Below are 18,240 nucleotides of genomic sequence, written 5' to 3'. Positions count from 1 at the left end.
ATAATATAATTATATATATAATTAAAAGTTTAAGAACAACAATTCTGTCCTCAAGGCTCAAAGAAATACCATTTGTAATGCATGAAAAGTCATTACTGTGCTCTCATTGTCAAGAATTACCAATTTATTAGTGTGCAGAGGACGGCGCCCTGGGGTGCCCCCCCACCATCCGACCCAGATGGGTCTATTGAAATCAGCTGCTTTTGTAAACGAATGCTGTCTTGTCATTTTCCCGTGAAGTCTGTGCAGCGTGGCGCTGGCTTCCTCCGCACAGTTCAGGGCGGTGTTTGATTCCAAAAAAAACACGTCTTGTCGGATGCCAGATAAAAAGGGGGCGGCAGGTTGTGTTAACGGTGTTCTAGATAAACCCTAATCCCAGCCAGCCAGGATAAATCATGCAATGCATAGTGATAGTCGCGGGTAAACATGCTTACAGATGGGCTAAATGATAAAATATAGTATCAGCAGTCACATCACAGGTGTTAAAGTCGAGGCCCGGGGGCCAGATACGGCCCGCCACATCATTTTAGGCGGCCCGCGAAGACAAATTGTGCATCAAATGTCAATTCTAAAATTTCGAATTGTTTTCACTTTTAAAAAATAGAGATATTGTTAGCAATTTTTATTACCATTCATTTTTTTAAAATTATACAGATACGGCCCGCCACATCATTTTAGGCGTCCCGCGAAGACAAATTATGCATCAAATTCATGTCAATTCCAAAATTTCAAATTGTTTTCACTTTTAAAAAAATAGAGATATTGTTAGCAATTTTTATTACCATTCATTTTCTTTCAAATCATTTTTATTTTTAAGTATTTGATTTCAATATTTATTTTTTAAATATTTAGACAGTTTTTATTCATCTCTGTTTTGAAAACTAGTTATTCATCAGTTTGTTGTGTAGCCTATACAATATATACAATATGAGACGTTCATACATTTATTTGGATTGACAATTTTAATTGCCCTTTGAAGCAAACTACGACTATAAAAATAAGTTTGACACCCCATCATATGAAGGTAAAGATGCTAAATTAACTCTAAAATCTAACAGTCATCTTGAAGTCCAACAGTTGACCCCTCATCGGCTTGGTACACGAGTAGGAAATTTTAGCAAGGACCCGGATCCTTTGACCTTGTTTGCTTTCTCATTAGTACCTGTGACACTTCCAGTGTGTCCACTGAACATCTCACAGTCAGTCTTATCGCCTCAGCTCACCTGCTGAGATGTGACACCGTTGTGGGGTTCACTGAGGGATGTCTAACCCCGCCAGCCAAAGCCCGGGTGACCCTGTAAGCAAGAGTGACAACACAATAATACTCCCCGTGCCCTAATCTTTCATAGGTGGATTATCAGATTAGAGGCCCCCGCTTGTTTATGGCCTCGGCGACTATCGAAAAAGTTGATCTGTGGAGTTTATCGTACACTTGTCGCATTAAGGCGGTTTTCGGGCCACACGGTCGGCTGCGGATGGCAGATAAGGCGGCGACGGTTGAATAGGACTTTGGAAAAAATGAGAAACAAAACACTTTGCCTGTCTTTCATTTGATTTCTTTGACCTTTTTTGATTTTTTTGTAAAGAGAAACCAAAAATCAGAGGTTAGCTGTTTCAAAGAGGACGTAATCCGTCTTTTCTCGAGCTGCTCTCTTTCAAAAACGCCGGCCCGTTGAGGATTCCTATCAATCTGCTGTTTTGACAAAGCCGGAGTCCATTATTGAATCCTTTCGGACGGGAGGGGACGGGTGGCTGGCTAATTTTAGCAAACGGCTTCCCTTTCCCTTAGCAAGCAGTGGCAGCAAACACTTTGAAGGTCGTGGCCTCTTCAAAGTGTCCCCGTCAGAGGATATCTGCGAATAACATTCGCCGATACGATCATTATCTAAATAAATAAAGTCTTATCGGATCCGCAAGGTGGGCATGTTTTGACATCAGCCAGAGTGAGGTTGGAACTTAAATGCGCCAATTACTTCAAATCACTCAACTACTGAGAGTATTGTTCCAACAGTTATGAAATGTTTCCGATTTTACTCAACATGACGATTTCCTGAATCCCCACCCCCAAACATTTATTACGCCGTACATCAGACAAATGTGCTGCAATGGCAAAAGTGACGCACGAAAAAAAAATCTAAGCAGCCGATCATACACGAAAGCGTCCACGTAATCATGCAGATGAAATTCTCCAAGTGGAAATTAAAACGCCGTTAAGGTCACGTCTCGGTGGCTGCGTCTCCGTGCGAGTCTTAACCGGTGTCCTTGAAGGATTGTTGTGTTTTACATCATTTCATTTGCATAAGGTCAAAGAAATGTTAGGGAGAGTGCATCGCCGTGTGAAATCGCTCTGGTAAGGAACTTCATGTTTAAGAACATAGACCTAATGAAGATATCCGGTACCGGATCCAGAAGATCATCGTTGCAAATAACGGTTCGTAAAAACAAAAGCTGCTGACTTAATTTAAGCCGTATATAGACTTAGAAACGCTTTACCAGCCGTCTTATACGATAGAAAAAATTTTTTTCTGGTCCGTGGTGGCGGTCTTAGTTGTGTTTAAGGATCTTTTGGAACTTTCATACCATGGCCAATTTAAATCATAAATAGTTTGTGGTCACAGTGGTAGACCACTCAGCATTCCTCCTTTAACTTTTTTTTTTTTTTAACTTTAAATGGAGGCCCACAATGTATAGAAAGCCGCAGATCCCTAAAAATACGTAACGAGCGGCGGATGTTTCCAAATGATGATCTGGATCTGTCGTCAGGGAGCCACTCGACACCCACGAACCGAACCGACGTGCCCCAAAAGATGAATCTGTCGACACTCGGTTGTGCGTATCTCTATTTAATGATATTATATGTCATTTCCCGAGCAAAGAAAACACCATTAGCTAACGCGCTGAGTCGTAGCGAAGCATTCTGTGCCCATTTCCAGTCCTGCTTGGTGCTAGCATAATTGAAATAAGCTAAGTATCATCGCATTTGTCAAGAATTTTATTTCTTCGGCTTTCCGTGACTTAACTCAGGTCTGTTTTGCCAGGTGCTAAAAATCCATTTCGATACTAACCAGCACTAAAAGTGCCAAGAGGACAAGAGTAGTAGAGTAGAAAAAAAAAAGTGTTGACCACAGATTGGAAAGCCGTTATCATTTCAACGAGAGCGATATGCTCGTAGTGGGGAAAGGACAAAGAGGTCAGCAAAAGTGGAGTAAGTGCTCCCGCGGGCACAAACAGGCGAAGCATTCAAACTGACGACCCCTCCTCCCATCACAACCATTCTCCCCAACCTAACCCAGAAGAGTGAAAATTGATTTCAGCTTTATTCCCGCTCAAATGGATCAGCATGCTGGCGGGTGACCTGATGGTGGGACCCGTCTGCTCAAATTAGGAAGCCATTTGGAAGATACGGTTGACGCATGAATATACTGCCGCCACGGCGTTATTCCGCACATCAAATCATCCGGAGATCATCGAGCCAAACTGCCGATGGATGCTTTGGAAGATGCTTTGAAAGATTTCCGCGTCGCTAACTGTGACACAAATTGCGTCGTTGTCTTAATGATAATATTCATCATTTCCAAAAGTCATTACTATAAAACTTGAACTGCTTTTAATGTCTTTTTTTTTTTTAAAACGCTAATTTTTCGGTAATTGTCCAGTTTTACGACCTCATTTTCTTGGAAATTGGAAATCGTATCTACTGTATATTGAATTTATTACCCAGGCCAAGTTAATTTTATTGTAAATTCTCATCAATTATGATATTACAGTATCAAACTTATCTTGATGTGCAATTTTGTAAATTCCCATCATGCAACTTCTGTTTCTATTCAGCACCGTAATATTACCGAGCAGGAAGAGCATTGAAGGTTATCGGGATCATTTCGACCGTGCGTCCACTCCGCAGACCTTTACGGCTTCGAGGTCTGCCAAAGCGGCATGCGCCCACAGCGCGGTGGACGCCGCGCCATGTTCGAGACCATATGGAGCACCGGGGTCACGCGCACGCCCGAGCGTAGCGCATGCTTACAAAATGAGCCAAATGTACTCGCTACTGTCTGCTGGCCTTGGCAGCACTGATTTTTTTTTTTTTCTCCCCCTCCACGTTTGCACTTTCCTTCCAGCCAAGAGCATTTTTATTAGCCCCACTAAAAATCACTGAGTCTTTTGAAAGCATTGGATACCATCATTGGTTTGGAAAAAACAAGTCCTATATTTTGGTCCTGGAATTTGAGATTGAATAAGCAGAACATTTGCTGGATTTGTCAGTTTAGACCCTTACAGTGGACCGTCTTCAATTGAAATAATCTTGCATCACATCATGGAAATTTATTTATTTATTTTCTTCAGTCAAGACAGTCATGTTCTTGTATTGTGTTGTATTGTGTCATTATGACATCAGTCCTAAGTCTTTCCGATATGTACCGATTTTGGGTCTGGTATTTTCAGTGACGCTTAGTATCAAGCATCACATTCTGTATGCCCACGATCCAGTTTCATTTAAACAGGACCGTAATTTCCTGACTATAAACTGCACCTGAATATAAGTCGCACCAGATAAAAAACCCGGAAAATCCTAGATAAACCGTACCGGACTATAAACCGCAGGTGTTTTAATGGAAATGTGCTAATTACTATTACCTGGATTACCAAGACAAATCATCTTACAATATTATAAAAAATCTTGACAAATCTATAGCTAAGCCGTAATGGACTATAAATAAACCGCAGGGTTCAAAGCTTGTGCAAAAAATAGCGGTTTATAATCCGGAAATTACCGTAGTTTTGATTTTGGAGTATAAATCGGTCTTTTCCAATCTCAAAGCAGAACCGAATCTTTCTGAGATGCCTTGCTTTCTTCCGGATTGTGACACACGGTATCTTTACCGGGTACCCTGTCTGTCAGTCAGCCATGCAAATCAAAAACCAAACGATACGATTCCGATCTGCTGGGGGATAGTGGCACAATTCCGCAGCAGAATTTCCAGGCTGGTCCAAACGCGATGGGAAAGGAACCCCGCCTCATAAGACACTGGAAAGGTGCGAGATGATGAAGAGTGTTTACGGCCCACGCGGGGGTCGGCTTGTCAGAGACGACTCGCTGACATAGTAGCCGACCCTCATTTAATCACCATATTAATCCGGCCATCACGCCATCTTAATGACACCGCCGCCAGACGATCTATCTCCCGATTTGATTTAGGGCTCCATTTGTCATAAGTGACTGTTTCACTATGCAATCAATATGCCCCTTTCAAGGCACGGGACACCCCAAGACCTTAAGAGCTCCTCGTTGGTGTCGTGAAGACTTGTTGTGATAAAGTAAATGCTTGGCCAGGCCAAAGGGGCGACGCATCCATCACGGCACGCCGCGTACATCCCCTCGGGTTCTGTCGGAAGACGGCCGTTTTTCATAGAGGCTGTCACCGCCTCGCACGTAGCGACCGTGCGTCCGTCGGTATTCACGGGGACATTCTTCATGTCCGCTTGGAAACTTGATGAATTACAATGCACCCCTTCCCCTCCCCCCGTTTGATCCAACTTCTTTGTCGCTTGCCAAGTGGTGAGAAGCTGCCATGCTAGCGCACCTCCGCGATATCCCCCGCCACGCTCCGTCGAGCCGCCGGGCAAAGGCAGCTTTGCTCGCTCGAGGGGAAATGGGAAACAGATGTGCCGCAGACAGATGTTGAAGGAGAGGGTGAGGTGGGGTTAGGGTACATTTCCTCAATTGCAACACATCCTGGTTTCATCACCTGTCAGACAAATCTGACCAGTAAGATTTTCTCACTGATCTACGTTTACGAGCTAAACTCGACGACTCCTTTCAAAACGTTGACTTCTTAAGTTTAGCGCCTCTAATACAAGTGGATGTTAGATTTTTGTTTTCAGATAACAGCCTCGGTTGTCTTTCTAATGTCCTCTGAGCTCTTGGGAGTCAGTAGCATTGGTTTATATCATTTCAATTGTATTAAGAATGGGGTTGTTTCTTGAACCAATTACAGTGATCCCTCGCTACTTCGCGTTTCGTTTATCGCGGCTTCACTACATTGCATATTTTTTTTCCAAATTACAAAACCATTTAAAAGTCAAAATAAATCTTCTAAATTGAGGAAACGTGTGTCTAACCTTTAGGACAATGTAGTATTGCTCCAAATGTTCGTTTACATTCCTTTAGAAGTCCGTTTTCGCGTTAGCACGATCGCGAATTAGCATATTTCCGCTAACTCGTTAGCCTGCCCAGTACTTCTTGTTGGTGACCATACTTTGCGGATTTCACTTATCGCGGGTGGTTTTTGGAATCAATTATCCACGATAAACGAGGGATTACTGTATATGTCAGAATCACCTCCTACCTCCACTCTCCACATTTTCCCAAATGACAAGAATCAAACCTCAGTGTGTCACTGGCAAAAAAACTTGCAAATCATTTTGCACATCATCTAAAGTTTAGTGCAAAATAATAGTGGCGGATGTTGAGAAGTGGTCGTGATTGCGGAGGCAAAAAAAAAAGAAAAAAAAATCATGTAAATGAGCATAATCACAGCGTAAGCCATTTTAATTGCACCTTAATTTCATGTCTAAAAAGCAACTATTCACAGGAGGTTCCCAGCATACGCCGCGGCAGAATAAGAGTGAGTGGGAGTGCGCATAATTGCTAGTAGTGGTGGTGGACCCGCGCGAGATTGTCACCTCAACGGCGGCAAACTTTGGAAAGCTGTGACTGTCACATTGATGGGGAAAGACGCCGAGAAAACGAGAAGGCGGTCCATCTTGAAGACGAATTTGAATAGTATTGGCTCTAAAAATAGAGGCCTCCCCCCTCCCCCTCCCCCCTGCAGAGAGTGAAGATTGAGCTTTGTTGCAAACACCCGAGAAGCATCTGCTGCTGCTACTTTGTCGTCGTAGCAGCTTGTCGCGGCCTCAGATGTTCCTTAACACTTCATTTCCTCAACTTTTTTTTCCCCCCAGCTTTTATGTTTTAATTGTGCTAATTGTTTTTGGGCACGTTCCACTTGAGCAAGTCCTTCCTCCGTTTTCTCTCCCAACTGAACATGGCCAAATATCAGAACCCGCTCCGCCAAAACATTTTGCGAACCGTTACGCGACAATGGAATGTCCCGGGTGGTCCAATAAAATTTGGAGCCGATTCATGTTATGTTTTTGATTGTTTTGTTTGTGTTTGTTGTCATGGTGCAAGCTAGCATCATGCCAGCTAGCATCCTTATCACAATCCAGGGTAGTCGCAGTTCCGATTTTTACATATGGCTTGAATAAGGGAAGTATATTTTGTTGTCCGAGCTGGTCTACCAACCTTTAGCCTGGGTGATGTGGTGTTGTCATGGCAACATAAATGACAGTATTCTCCTCAGCAGATCCAAATCATATTCAGGCCGTTATATTAAGGTCCAGTTTCAAGCAAAGCTAATACAAGGCCACACATTATAGCCTTTAATGTGAATATATAATGGTTGTCATAGCGACGAGAGTTTCATTTTGCGGCTGTTATAATTCTAAGCTATGTGTTCCGAGTGTTGCTTTTGTATAATCAGTGCCTTTTTTTTTCTTTTACTGTTTGCACTCCCACGTCCCAAGTTTAAAAATGTGAACCACGTAGGTCCTTTATTCACGCAGTATGACATCGAGAGAGATCTGCCGCGGCTTGTCACGCTAAATGTTCCGCCGATGCCTTTCTCGCACGTGACATTGCAGTCTCGCACGTCTCTGTACTTTGTGCGCGGACCTGTATCCAAATGTTTCACTCGCGGAATTCGAAGCACTCTTCGTTTTCATTTCCCCTGGGTCATTCTGACCCGAGCATAAAATCTCCTCAATCTGTCTCAGTAGCATCAGTCTCTGTGACAGGTCAGACCTTCTTTTTCCTTGTTTTTTTATGCGCTGACAAGGAAACGCATAAAACAGCAGACAACCTGGAGGTTTATTTCTTGTGCTTTTATTAGGATCTGTGCCCAATTCCTTGCACTTAACCCTCCTGGTACATTTGTTTGTTCATGGGTCAATGTGGGGCACAGTGTTTGGACATCAAAAACTTTTAGTCAATATTAGTACAACTAGTAGAAATAGATTTATTTGGCTACTGTTGGAAAATGATAAAGTTTTATATAGTTATATATTTATATATATTTAATATTAGCATTAAAATCCAGTAGATTGACCATGGAAAAAATATTTAATGTAATTTCAGCAAATCTTTTAGACTAGAAAACAATTTTTCCAACATTTTCCCTGACTTTTTGACTGTAAAAAAACAAAACAAAACCTTGTGCTGCAGAATGTTACGGTTGCCCGCTGTTGCCTCTTCCCACCCGGCTAAACGACCCTCTGTTGGCCCAGCGGCGCAACGGCAAGGTGAACTCGGCGTCCATCCCTCATATTTGCATACGATGACTCTCCCGTGGGCCGTTGGTTGGGTGGCCTTCCAAATAAATACTCTGCGTGGTGTAACTGAGAGTGATGCATCGTACCGGTGGGCAACTTATGACTCAGCCCGGGATGATGCACGGCCTCCCAGCTTTAATTGCGGCTCTCGTCGGAGGAAGCCAGCCGAGACCTACTGACCTTGGTGGGGTGGCAAAAAAAACCCCAAAAAAAAACACGTTTTGGCATGCAGCAGCCTCTGCTTGACACTACTGAGAGAGGATGCTGAACTATTTATATCGTAACAGGAGAAATGTTAGCAACAGAAGTCATTACCTGGGGAAGGAAGTGTGCTTTTACTTAAGCTTTATTTTTATATTTATTTATAATGAGTTGTTAACCATCCTGTTTTTGAGGATCGTTGAGGCCCCCCCAAAAGGATTTGTCAAATGAAGAATAATTAAAGCAATTCCAAGAACTGTTCAGGCCTTAATAAGAAGTTGTGAAAACAAACAAACAGGAGTGTAAAAATAATAATGAAACATTTTAACCCAATGAATTTTCATCGGAGCAAAATAAATGGATCGTTTTAATCTACTGCTTTCTTCAAGCCAAGCCTTCTGGCGACGTTTGTGTGTGCGAGCGAGAGAGCAAAAGCTTCAAAGACTCAAATCAATCTCCTTAATTAATAATGCAAGGTGCTTGTCTTATCCATTAACTCCAGTTGGCCGTAATAACTTCAAATTGGGCTGGAGAATCTCAACTTTAAATCACGGTGTAATAGAAGTGAGCCCGAGAAGTGGGGGGGGGAGGACATGTAGCACAATAAGTCCACATTGATTTTGTGGTCTTGCATCCCATCGGGTTGTATCAAAGCTGCACGGATCCAAACAGCGCTTCAAAAATCCCCAAGGGCATATTTAAAGTGGCGGTGTCTTATTTTAATTGCGTGTAATTTAAAGCGTCAAAGCCACCGGGAGCGTTTTACGCGTGCCTCCTGACTACTGCGTGATAACGACGACCCCACGTTACGCTAGGCGCCGCGATAACATCGTCACCTTTTGTCACCTTCCGCCGCTTTCCAATGTTCGCCGGGCCGAGCAACAAGAGGCAGCGTAATTGAAACGCCACTGTGGCGTTTTAGCAGAAAGCTTTCTGTCCGCATCGTGACACCAGAGCAAGGTAATTATGGAAACATACGGTTGTCCGACGTGTCTTTTAACCCTTTCGCTAATGACTTTTGCCCATAGAAAAAAAGGGCAAGGGAAGGACACTTGTGCCGTAAAGGAGACCTGTTGGCTAAAGAGAGGTATTCGGAAAACATAAAACTCAGAAGGGAGCTCTTTTTTACAATTATTTAAATAGGATGTACTTTTGAAAAATTGGTTAGACAACAGAGAAACGCGTCAGCGCTAAAAGCTAAGCAGAGCAGCAGTGTTGTTGGATGCACAGATGACTGGCGACTGAAAATTAATTGATAAGTGATAAATGAAAATACCGTCTTTCTGGAACTCGAGATTTCAGGTGAACGGCTTTAGGGGTTTGGAAGGTGTACTGTAATTCCGGAACCTTGGCACATTTTAAAAAAAATCTGACAAATTAGGAAAAGAAAAACTTGGCATATTTAGAAAAAAAAACATGGCATATTTAAAAAAAAAAATCAAAAAAGTGCTTTGAATAATTTTTTAATTTTAAATTATCCCCTCTGAAAATAAATGATTTTCAGCAAATGTTGACGTAAGCTTTGCAAGACCGATGTTCCACTCTGAGGTTGCCACATAGCGTTACAGCAATTGCTAAATGGTTGTTGCTTCAAAGCCTCTTCCATTGGCAGCGGCTTCAATTTAACTCAAGATGACCCACTTCAACTCCATTAACGTTCCTGGCTGAATGGGATAGGGGTGGGGGAGGGGGATGTGTCCCCCTAATGCCAGCTCACCTCAGGCAAAAAAAAAAAAAAAAGTCTCCGTCTACCTCTCTCGTCTCTCTTTCTCTCTCACTAATGGAGACCAAAATTACCCACCCCAGTCCATGCAAAACATGCCGAGAGCCCTGAGGTAAATCACAGTGTGACCCGGCCAACTGGAGCTTTTGTTCCATTTGCTCTCGTGGCTGTTGGCAAACATGCTGCTGCCGCTGCTGCTGCGACGACACAAACTGAAAGGCGAACGGCGAGGCTCCGTGGCACAATGTCAGCTGCCCAGAAGCAATCGTTCAAAAGAGCCTTTGTGCCAATTTTGTAAAGTAGCAACTGTCCAATGATGTGATGACGACATATGTTGGATTTTTGAAGAAAAATGCATCTGTGACGGGTCAATAACAAAAAGATTTTCATCCATCTTTGGCGGCTGCTAATTGAGACAGGAAGAACAAGGCATCAACCGTTCTTCTTCGCCGCTAAACGCCGATTAGACGCCGGGGACCATCTGGTCCGTCGTCGGCAGCCAGTTGTTCCGTTGGCGCCGATCTGCCAAGCATCACCGCCGGTGCGGCTTTGTTTTTGTGACGTGCGGAAACCAGGGGGGGGATTGATTTCCTCTCCTACATCCCGGCAAATATTTCTGACAAAGACATATGGCAGAGAGAAGTACGCGGCAGCAAACTGCCAATCCTCCAGCCCGGACTGTTTACGCTTGATCGTTTGGGGCAACGTGCGCATTTAGTCGAGTTCCGGCTGGGGAGCACGACGGGACGACGTGGCGGCTCCTTGTCTCAGCATTTGAAGTGGCGACCAGAAAAAAAAAGACCTTTGTGACACAACACTCACTAATATGTTCTGTCATTCCCCTAACGCATCTTTGAGAATGTGTCTTTGCCCCCTTCAGCCGTTGGAATTTTGGGGGAGCCAGCTGACATTCCGTGTTTGCTGGCGGTGGAGTTCCTGTCTGCGTTGTGGCAGCTCGGCTGATAGGCAGCCCTGTGGACTGGCAGGCTTTTTAAATTGCTCCCGGGTTGACGGCTGGCTGTCAGAAGGGGCAATTTATAGAGAATTTCCAAAGGGGAGAGGGGTGGGGGTTCCAGGTAAGGGACTTTGACCCCAAAAAGACATCTCTCTAATCTGGATCAAATTAAGGCAAATACTCAGATTGTATTGCAATGGGAATTGGAAGGAAGGCAACACATCATTTTGGATTTCCCAGCATTCCTCTACATTTAATCCACCGCACCAGATACCGACAAATGAACCGGGTTATCAGTTTGAACCTGTGGGACGCGACCCTAACAGCATCTCAACATTGTGACCGATTCCTTCTCGCTAGCTAACATGGCCACACGAGCGTCAGACAGCGTTTTCAGAATCTCGGTTCTCTCCCTTTGGGGATTTCATTTTGCTGTCCATCTAAAAGCTGTTAAACTTTTCAAACAAAGTAAGAGTGCCAAAATGGCCAACCAACTTGAATAAAACACCTTCATCGATCGTCGCCTCCTTGCATATGTCTCACCGTGTTAACAAACAGCAACAGTTTTCTCTTCCGCAATCGGCTCCATGCTCGGATTCAACAAGTTATTACCCGTTGTACCTACCGAGTTGCTAAATTGGCTTTGCATAATCCTCCTAAACTCCACGCTATTAGTCCCACGGGGTAGCAGAGTGGCTTTATTCAAGGCCGTTTATGAGCCATAAATCTATGTAGGGCTGTAGAACCACAGACAGGTGCCTTCCTTATGACCCGCTGATAAGTACGGCGCAGTCGTTAATCATTTACACCGCTCCTTGACCAACCAGGATATAGTTGTTGTGGATCAGACCAATAGGGCCTACCAATTAACTTCTGCCCCCCCCCCCCTTTGCAACGCACGGTGAAAGATCAGATTGGAAAATGTCACGTCGCGCAGATAAGCCGACGACTCGACTCGCAGACCTATTTCCAGTCGGTGGTAATTACAAGGCGATGATTTTGGAATTGTAAAGGATTTGTCACGTCCGAGCAAATGGCGGCGAGCGTTCATTGCCTGCGTTGATAAGACGTGGCACCCGTAAGCCAGTGACAAGAGTCGCTAGCGATTATGTGAAAAGGCAGCAACGCTGTACAACCGTCGTCTCAGCAATTCCGTGATACGGTTTGCATATGAACTAGGAATAAATCCACACGCCCGCCCCCCCCCTCATCTTTTTGACGGCAGCTATTCAGATGCTTAGCCCCCTCGCACCGCGCCGCCTGCCAGAATCAATTGCGCTGGCGACCATTGCTAAGCATGAATTTTTATCTCCCAGCTGGAAAACAAGGGAAGCGGTGCGTGGAAGAGATGCCGGCCATCAATCACATGATTAATTCTCTCTCGATGCTTTTGAAAGAGAACTTGGCATTCATCTAAAGACCTTGAACGGTGATGTGCTAACCTCCCCGACGCTCAATCTTTAACCTTTTCACTGGCACCCTAGAAAAGCGACTAAGGACCTACTTCGAGTTATTGGTTGAAGAACGTTTCAGCCCACGACCCTGTCGTGTGTAATCAGCGCATAATAAATGTTTGCCCTTTACACCGTATAACTGTGATTACGATGCTTTCGCAATGCCCAAACATGCTGTTATTGCCGATGTTGATGGCCTTTTGTTGTCATCCCGCAGCTTGTGAACTCCTGGAAAGTCTGCCTGAGTGCTGAAAGGTAAGCATTGTTTTTTCTTAGTGTGCTGACATAATCGAAAGCTGCGCCTGTGGTAGGAGTTGCACAACTTTGGATTGACACTGACCTGGCCAATTGCAAATGTAGGAAAATGTAGGGACGTGGAGATGCTAATGTTCCCCGAGATTTGTTTGCCTTGAAGCTCTATGGACTTGGCTTGCACAGTATTAAATACAACTCACAGTTGAAATTGAATATATGACTCTTACGACTTTAACAAATATAAACATTTGACAGTATATCTAAGCAGCAAAATGTTCAATTAAACCATGTGATGTCATCAAACTGCTAGCTTAATGCTAACAGTATCGTTTTAGTATCGGTGTACTTTATGTATCAAAATAGTGTGATTTGTGAGGTATAAATATTGATTAAAAAGCTTAGTAATGGCGCTGATTAAATTGTTAGATTTTTTTTCTGATACTTTTGCAGTCAATTGAATCTTATTTTAGTTTTAGGACAGAAAAATAGCGGCACTATTCTTGTATGTGGTTTACATTACAAAGAATATTTGCAATGCTGAAAAAAGGTCCAAACTTTTGCGATGGCTGCAAGTGTTTTTTGACAGTTTGCGAGATGAACCATCAAATCAGTGGAGCGACGTTTTCCGCCCGGTAACACAAAAACAAAAAGGCGGTGAATGCAAACGGACTGCTATTTCTCAGCCTGTCTGTTTCCCTCTGCTTCAGTGAAATTCAATCCACATTTGTACACTCTCTGGGGATTGCTATGATATGCTATTGCTAGCGAATCATGTCTGTATTGTTGTAATGTTCATTTAAATGCCCGTTTGTGGCTCACGTCGTGGATTTGAGTTCGTAACAGTGGGGGAATAATTAGGGCAAGGCCTTGGACATGACGTAGTGTGTTAGTCAGCCGTGCTTTCATTTTTTTTAAAGTCACTCACTTCATTGTTGTTGCAAAGGAAGTTGAAAGTTACAAAAAATGCAATAAAATATACCTTATTTTCCGCACTATAAGGCGCACCTAAAACCCTCCAATTTTCTCAAAAGCCGACAGTGTGCCTTATAATCCGGTGCGCCTTATATATGGACCAATATTGAGCCACTACAGCAGGCGTGTCCAAAGTCCGGCCCGCGAGCCAAATGTATATATCTTATATATGGACAAAGTTTTAAAATGGGCCATTCATTGAAGGTGCGCCTTATAATCCGGTGTGCCTTATATATGGACAAAGTTTTCAAATGGGCCATTCATTGAAGGTGCGCCTTATAATCCGGTGCGCCTTATCGTGCGGAAAATACGGTAGTTTTGATCATTGACCTTAGACATGTTGTGATTTACCAACTGGTCATAAAGTCTTAAATTGATTATTTTGCTCACCACTGGTCTTGGTTGGAGTCAGTTGTTGCTATGTGACTTTAAAAAGAAGAATTGTTGCAGCAACCTGAGGCAGAAGGTGGATGAAAGTGTCTTTGAGGATTGGTCGCCTACGTGAGGAGAAAATTGTGGCCTTTGCCGCGCTTTCCTCCATTTCTAGCCGCCACTCTCTGCTATCTCTCGTTGACCGGCTCTGCCGTTTCCTCTGTTGCTGCCAATCTTTGCTGCACAGCCCACTGTTCTCCCCCCCCCCAACCCCCCCCCATCACACACACGCGCCTGTGCTCACCTGTATGCTCATTTAAGCCTGGGAATGGCTAATGGTGGCTACTGTCGGCTCACGTCAAGTTGACTGCGTGCGCTCGGCATGACGGGGCTCAGGTGTGCGCCCGGAGCCGTTCTTCGGGGGAACTTCAGTCTCACCACATGGCACCTCGGCAGCACAGCTCCCGTGCTTCTGTTCAGGCGTCACGCATAGTTAGCGTGAGGGAAACAAGAGGAAAAAGCTCTAGGACTGAACCCTGAACTTTTTTTTTCAGGGTTAGGCGGGTGTCGGTCGGGCTATCACTGTAAAAAAAGTATTTGCGATATTGCGTTTTATTTACAATACGTCCAATTTATGTTTTAATTGGAAGGGCTTGCCAGCCAACACTCCGAGCGAACACACCCGGGCATGTCCACGTTGTTTTGTAATCTGAATTGTAATGCAGGAAAGCAGTCAGGTCTACAAGCAGATAGATTTTGTGCCATTTGCTCCATGCAACGCGAGTTGGCTTTGTTTTGACGTTCCATATTGCGCACAAATGGCAATTTAACTGCCTCCTGCTCGAGTTAATTTACCTACTGAACAACACAGCAATTTTTTAGATTCCTGAGTATGCTGAGAATCAAATATCGAATCCTTTCGTTGCACCAAATTGCACAGTTCGATGAGTTTAAGTTTGCTGAATAAGACATAAAATATGAAAGTGGTTGGACGGAATACGCGGTTCCTTTCTGCGACCCAAACTTCCTAAACTTACTTAAAATGAAACATCAATAAAAAGCTAGTTGTATATTAGCAAACAAACAAATACACAAACAAACAAACAATAAATAAAAGCTAATTGTACATTAGCCAATAAATAAAGGATAATTAAAGATTCTCAAATAAAATGTAATATATATTTTATTAGTTATATAAAATAATTATATATAAGTTATAAGAAATAAATTATATATAATATGTAATATAATATATGATTTTTACAATTAATTTATGGGGGGAGCGACCATTTTATTCAGTAGAGTATTTCCGACACTCCACCAGCGACAACACGTCATTAGTACAACAAGAGGACAAACGCGACCCCGTCGCTTGTCACTGGATGACGTGAGAAGAGTCTGTCTTATTCTCTTCCCAGCAACTGGAAAGGAGAAGGCGACGAGGCCACAGCTGGACGAGCCGTCAAGGCTCTCCGCCACTGACAGTATTTTGGCAAGCGCTTCTGCTTTCATGACATGAAGCTCGGTAATAATCGCTCCCGGGGGGGTCGTCAACAATGTCTTCGTCACCAAGTGACGACGTGACAGAGGTTTCCGTTGGTTTCTGTCTGATGGCTGATTCAGTCCTAAAGCAGCCATAGTAGCCCGTTCTGGACTTTGGTGACTAAGGTCTCTTAAAATGTCCACCGCAAGCTTAGCTCTCGACTCGATTGTTATCTTAATCCACCCTCCGTGCTCTCCTCTAGTTCTCAACACGATACCTGATGATTTTTTTTTTTTTTAAGAAAATGAATCTTATCATTTGCCCCATCGAAAGCTAAATCTCCTTCCAAAGCATGCAGTCTTTCTCCTCTTGCCTTGATCCCCTTTTCAAAAGGCCAGTAATTAAAAGTCGTCTTAAAGTCGACTTGCTACAGCTCGGCCAAAAACCTCGGCCGGGTTATCGGCGTTTCAAGCAATCTCTCCTGCAACTTCCCCTCGAGCGGCGGGAAGCTTGATGCATTTCTTCGCATCTCGAGCTGAAGCCAAAGCTCAACCCTGGCGGAGAAAAGACCTTTGCCAAGGCTCAACTATAATGCCAAACAGTGGTTGAGTTCTCAATTCTGCACATAAAAGAAACAGAAAGAAAGCTCACCTCAGATGTTCTGTATGTGAGATCTATAAATATTGATTGCAATCATTAGTAATAGACTGAAAACAACTTAAAGTATGATTGGTGTTTTTTCCTGCTAAGTCAAATTGACCCAATAACATGATTTCAGTTCTTAGAGAATGAACATATGCCTAATTAAATTCAATTTGCTTTCTAATCAAAATCAAACAGCAAGTCAAAAATTGTGATCAATAAAATTCCACCCCAGTAGGGGGCAGTAATTAACTTTACAAGCCAATTAATTTGTTTCCATGTAATCTGAAAATGCAAACACCCGATTAAGCCACGAGGCGTTAGCTAGCTACATACATCTAATTTGGTCCCAAACGATAGCAAATCCAATGTTTGCTAACGATCTTCGCAAATATGGCCGACCACACACGTCGACATAATTTTACCAACAGATTTGCCGTGATGGAAGAGCAAGGCACTCTTTTTTTGTGACCCGCAAAACATGTCGAGTTGAGTCGCATGGCGCAGCGCGCCGGGCGGTGACACAAAACTAATGCCGTGTCACACGGGCTGTCAGCAGATTAGCCGGTGGATTACACCCCGGCCATTAGATGTGCACACAGCGACAAGGCCACAAACATGGAATTGATTCGCTGCCATTTTAGGGAAATTCGAGGTGTGTTATTCATGTTCAGTCAACGCCATCATTTTGTTTTGGTTAGCGACATTTCAGGCATTCACGCGTCATAAAGATAGAATGCTAGGTATTCATTGCTTTCTTTTCGCAGTTTAGAAATGTTCGTACTGGCTAATTAAAGCCTTTGTTTAGCCAACGCCATCTTTTCTTTGTGCGATAGCTTAAGACCAAATCGTAGAAACAAACGCAATAACACAGGGGTGTCGTTTTTTTCACGGGCCGCATTGTAGTCATAGCTTCTTTCGGAGGGCCATGATGACTGTCAACCCAAATAAATGTATGAGCACCTCAAATTAAATACAGTAAAAGCTACAAAACAAACTGACAAATAACTTGTTTTCAAATCAGACGAGTAAAAACTGGTCAAATATTAAAAAAAAAAAAAAGATATTATTAAAAGTGAAGACAATTTGCAATTCTAGTAATGACACACGAATTTGATGCACAATTTGTCACATAAAATGATGTGGCGGGCCGTATCTGGCCCCCAGGCCTTGAGTTTGACACATATGGAGGTCCTAGCCAAAGGACATATTTCCAATACGGAGCCGGGCGACAATGGCGTTTCTGGAGGCTTCCAAGTGGAGTCGTCCCTTCTCTGTCAGGGTTTTATTTTGACGATAATCGCTGCGGCCGCCCCTGCCGCGGAACCACTTTGCAACATGTAATGCCGCATAATTGCCTTCTTGAGTCGCCTGGTGGGGGCTTCATTCGGAGATGCTCTTTTGCCGCGCGGGAGTGGAGTGGAGGGTGTCAAGTTAACCGTGGCTAAATGGAAATGCTGATATCCATTCAGACTGAGAATTGTGTTTAAAAGAACCGAGATGTGTTCATACAGAGGGGGAGAATAAACGGGGGCTTTGTGATTATTCTCCACATCTGCAAAGGGGGGGGTGCACCTGAACTCAGTGGTGCTGTGAAGGAGATGGACAACTTAGCGTACGAAACCTCACAGGATAGTTCCATTTGTTGAGATACACAAAGCAAGACTGGCAACGGAAAAAGAAAGAAGGAGAGACCCTCTCGCGCTTTGATTGGTTGATTGCTAACAAACCATAAAAGCTAATTCCACACCAGCTAACCCCAGCGATGTCGCGCGGGAGCCGTTCCACC

The 18,240-nt window shown here is 43.6% G+C and overlaps 1 protein-coding gene across 8 annotated transcripts in view; it reads left to right on the top strand.

The window, feature by feature from the left end:
- Positions 1-18,240, top strand: part of ptprda (protein tyrosine phosphatase receptor type Da) — a 196,149-nt gene that overhangs the window by 93,191 nt on the left and 84,718 nt on the right. For all 8 annotated transcript variants that reach the window (XM_088394236.1, XM_088394226.1, XM_088394216.1 and 5 more), the window contains exon 10: positions 12,945-12,982. The gene's annotated coding sequence lies outside the window, so the exon portion shown is untranslated. The remainder of the gene's footprint in view (positions 1-12,944; positions 12,983-18,240) is intronic.

Source organism: Syngnathus floridae, chromosome 1, assembly GCF_059516105.1.
Source record: "Syngnathus floridae isolate MCC-2025c chromosome 1, RoL_Sflo_1.0, whole genome shotgun sequence".
Classification (NCBI taxonomy): Eukaryota; Metazoa; Chordata; class Actinopteri; order Syngnathiformes; family Syngnathidae; genus Syngnathus; species Syngnathus floridae.
Note: the sequence above shows the minus strand (reverse complement) of the source record. Positions and strands in the feature narration are given on the sequence as shown.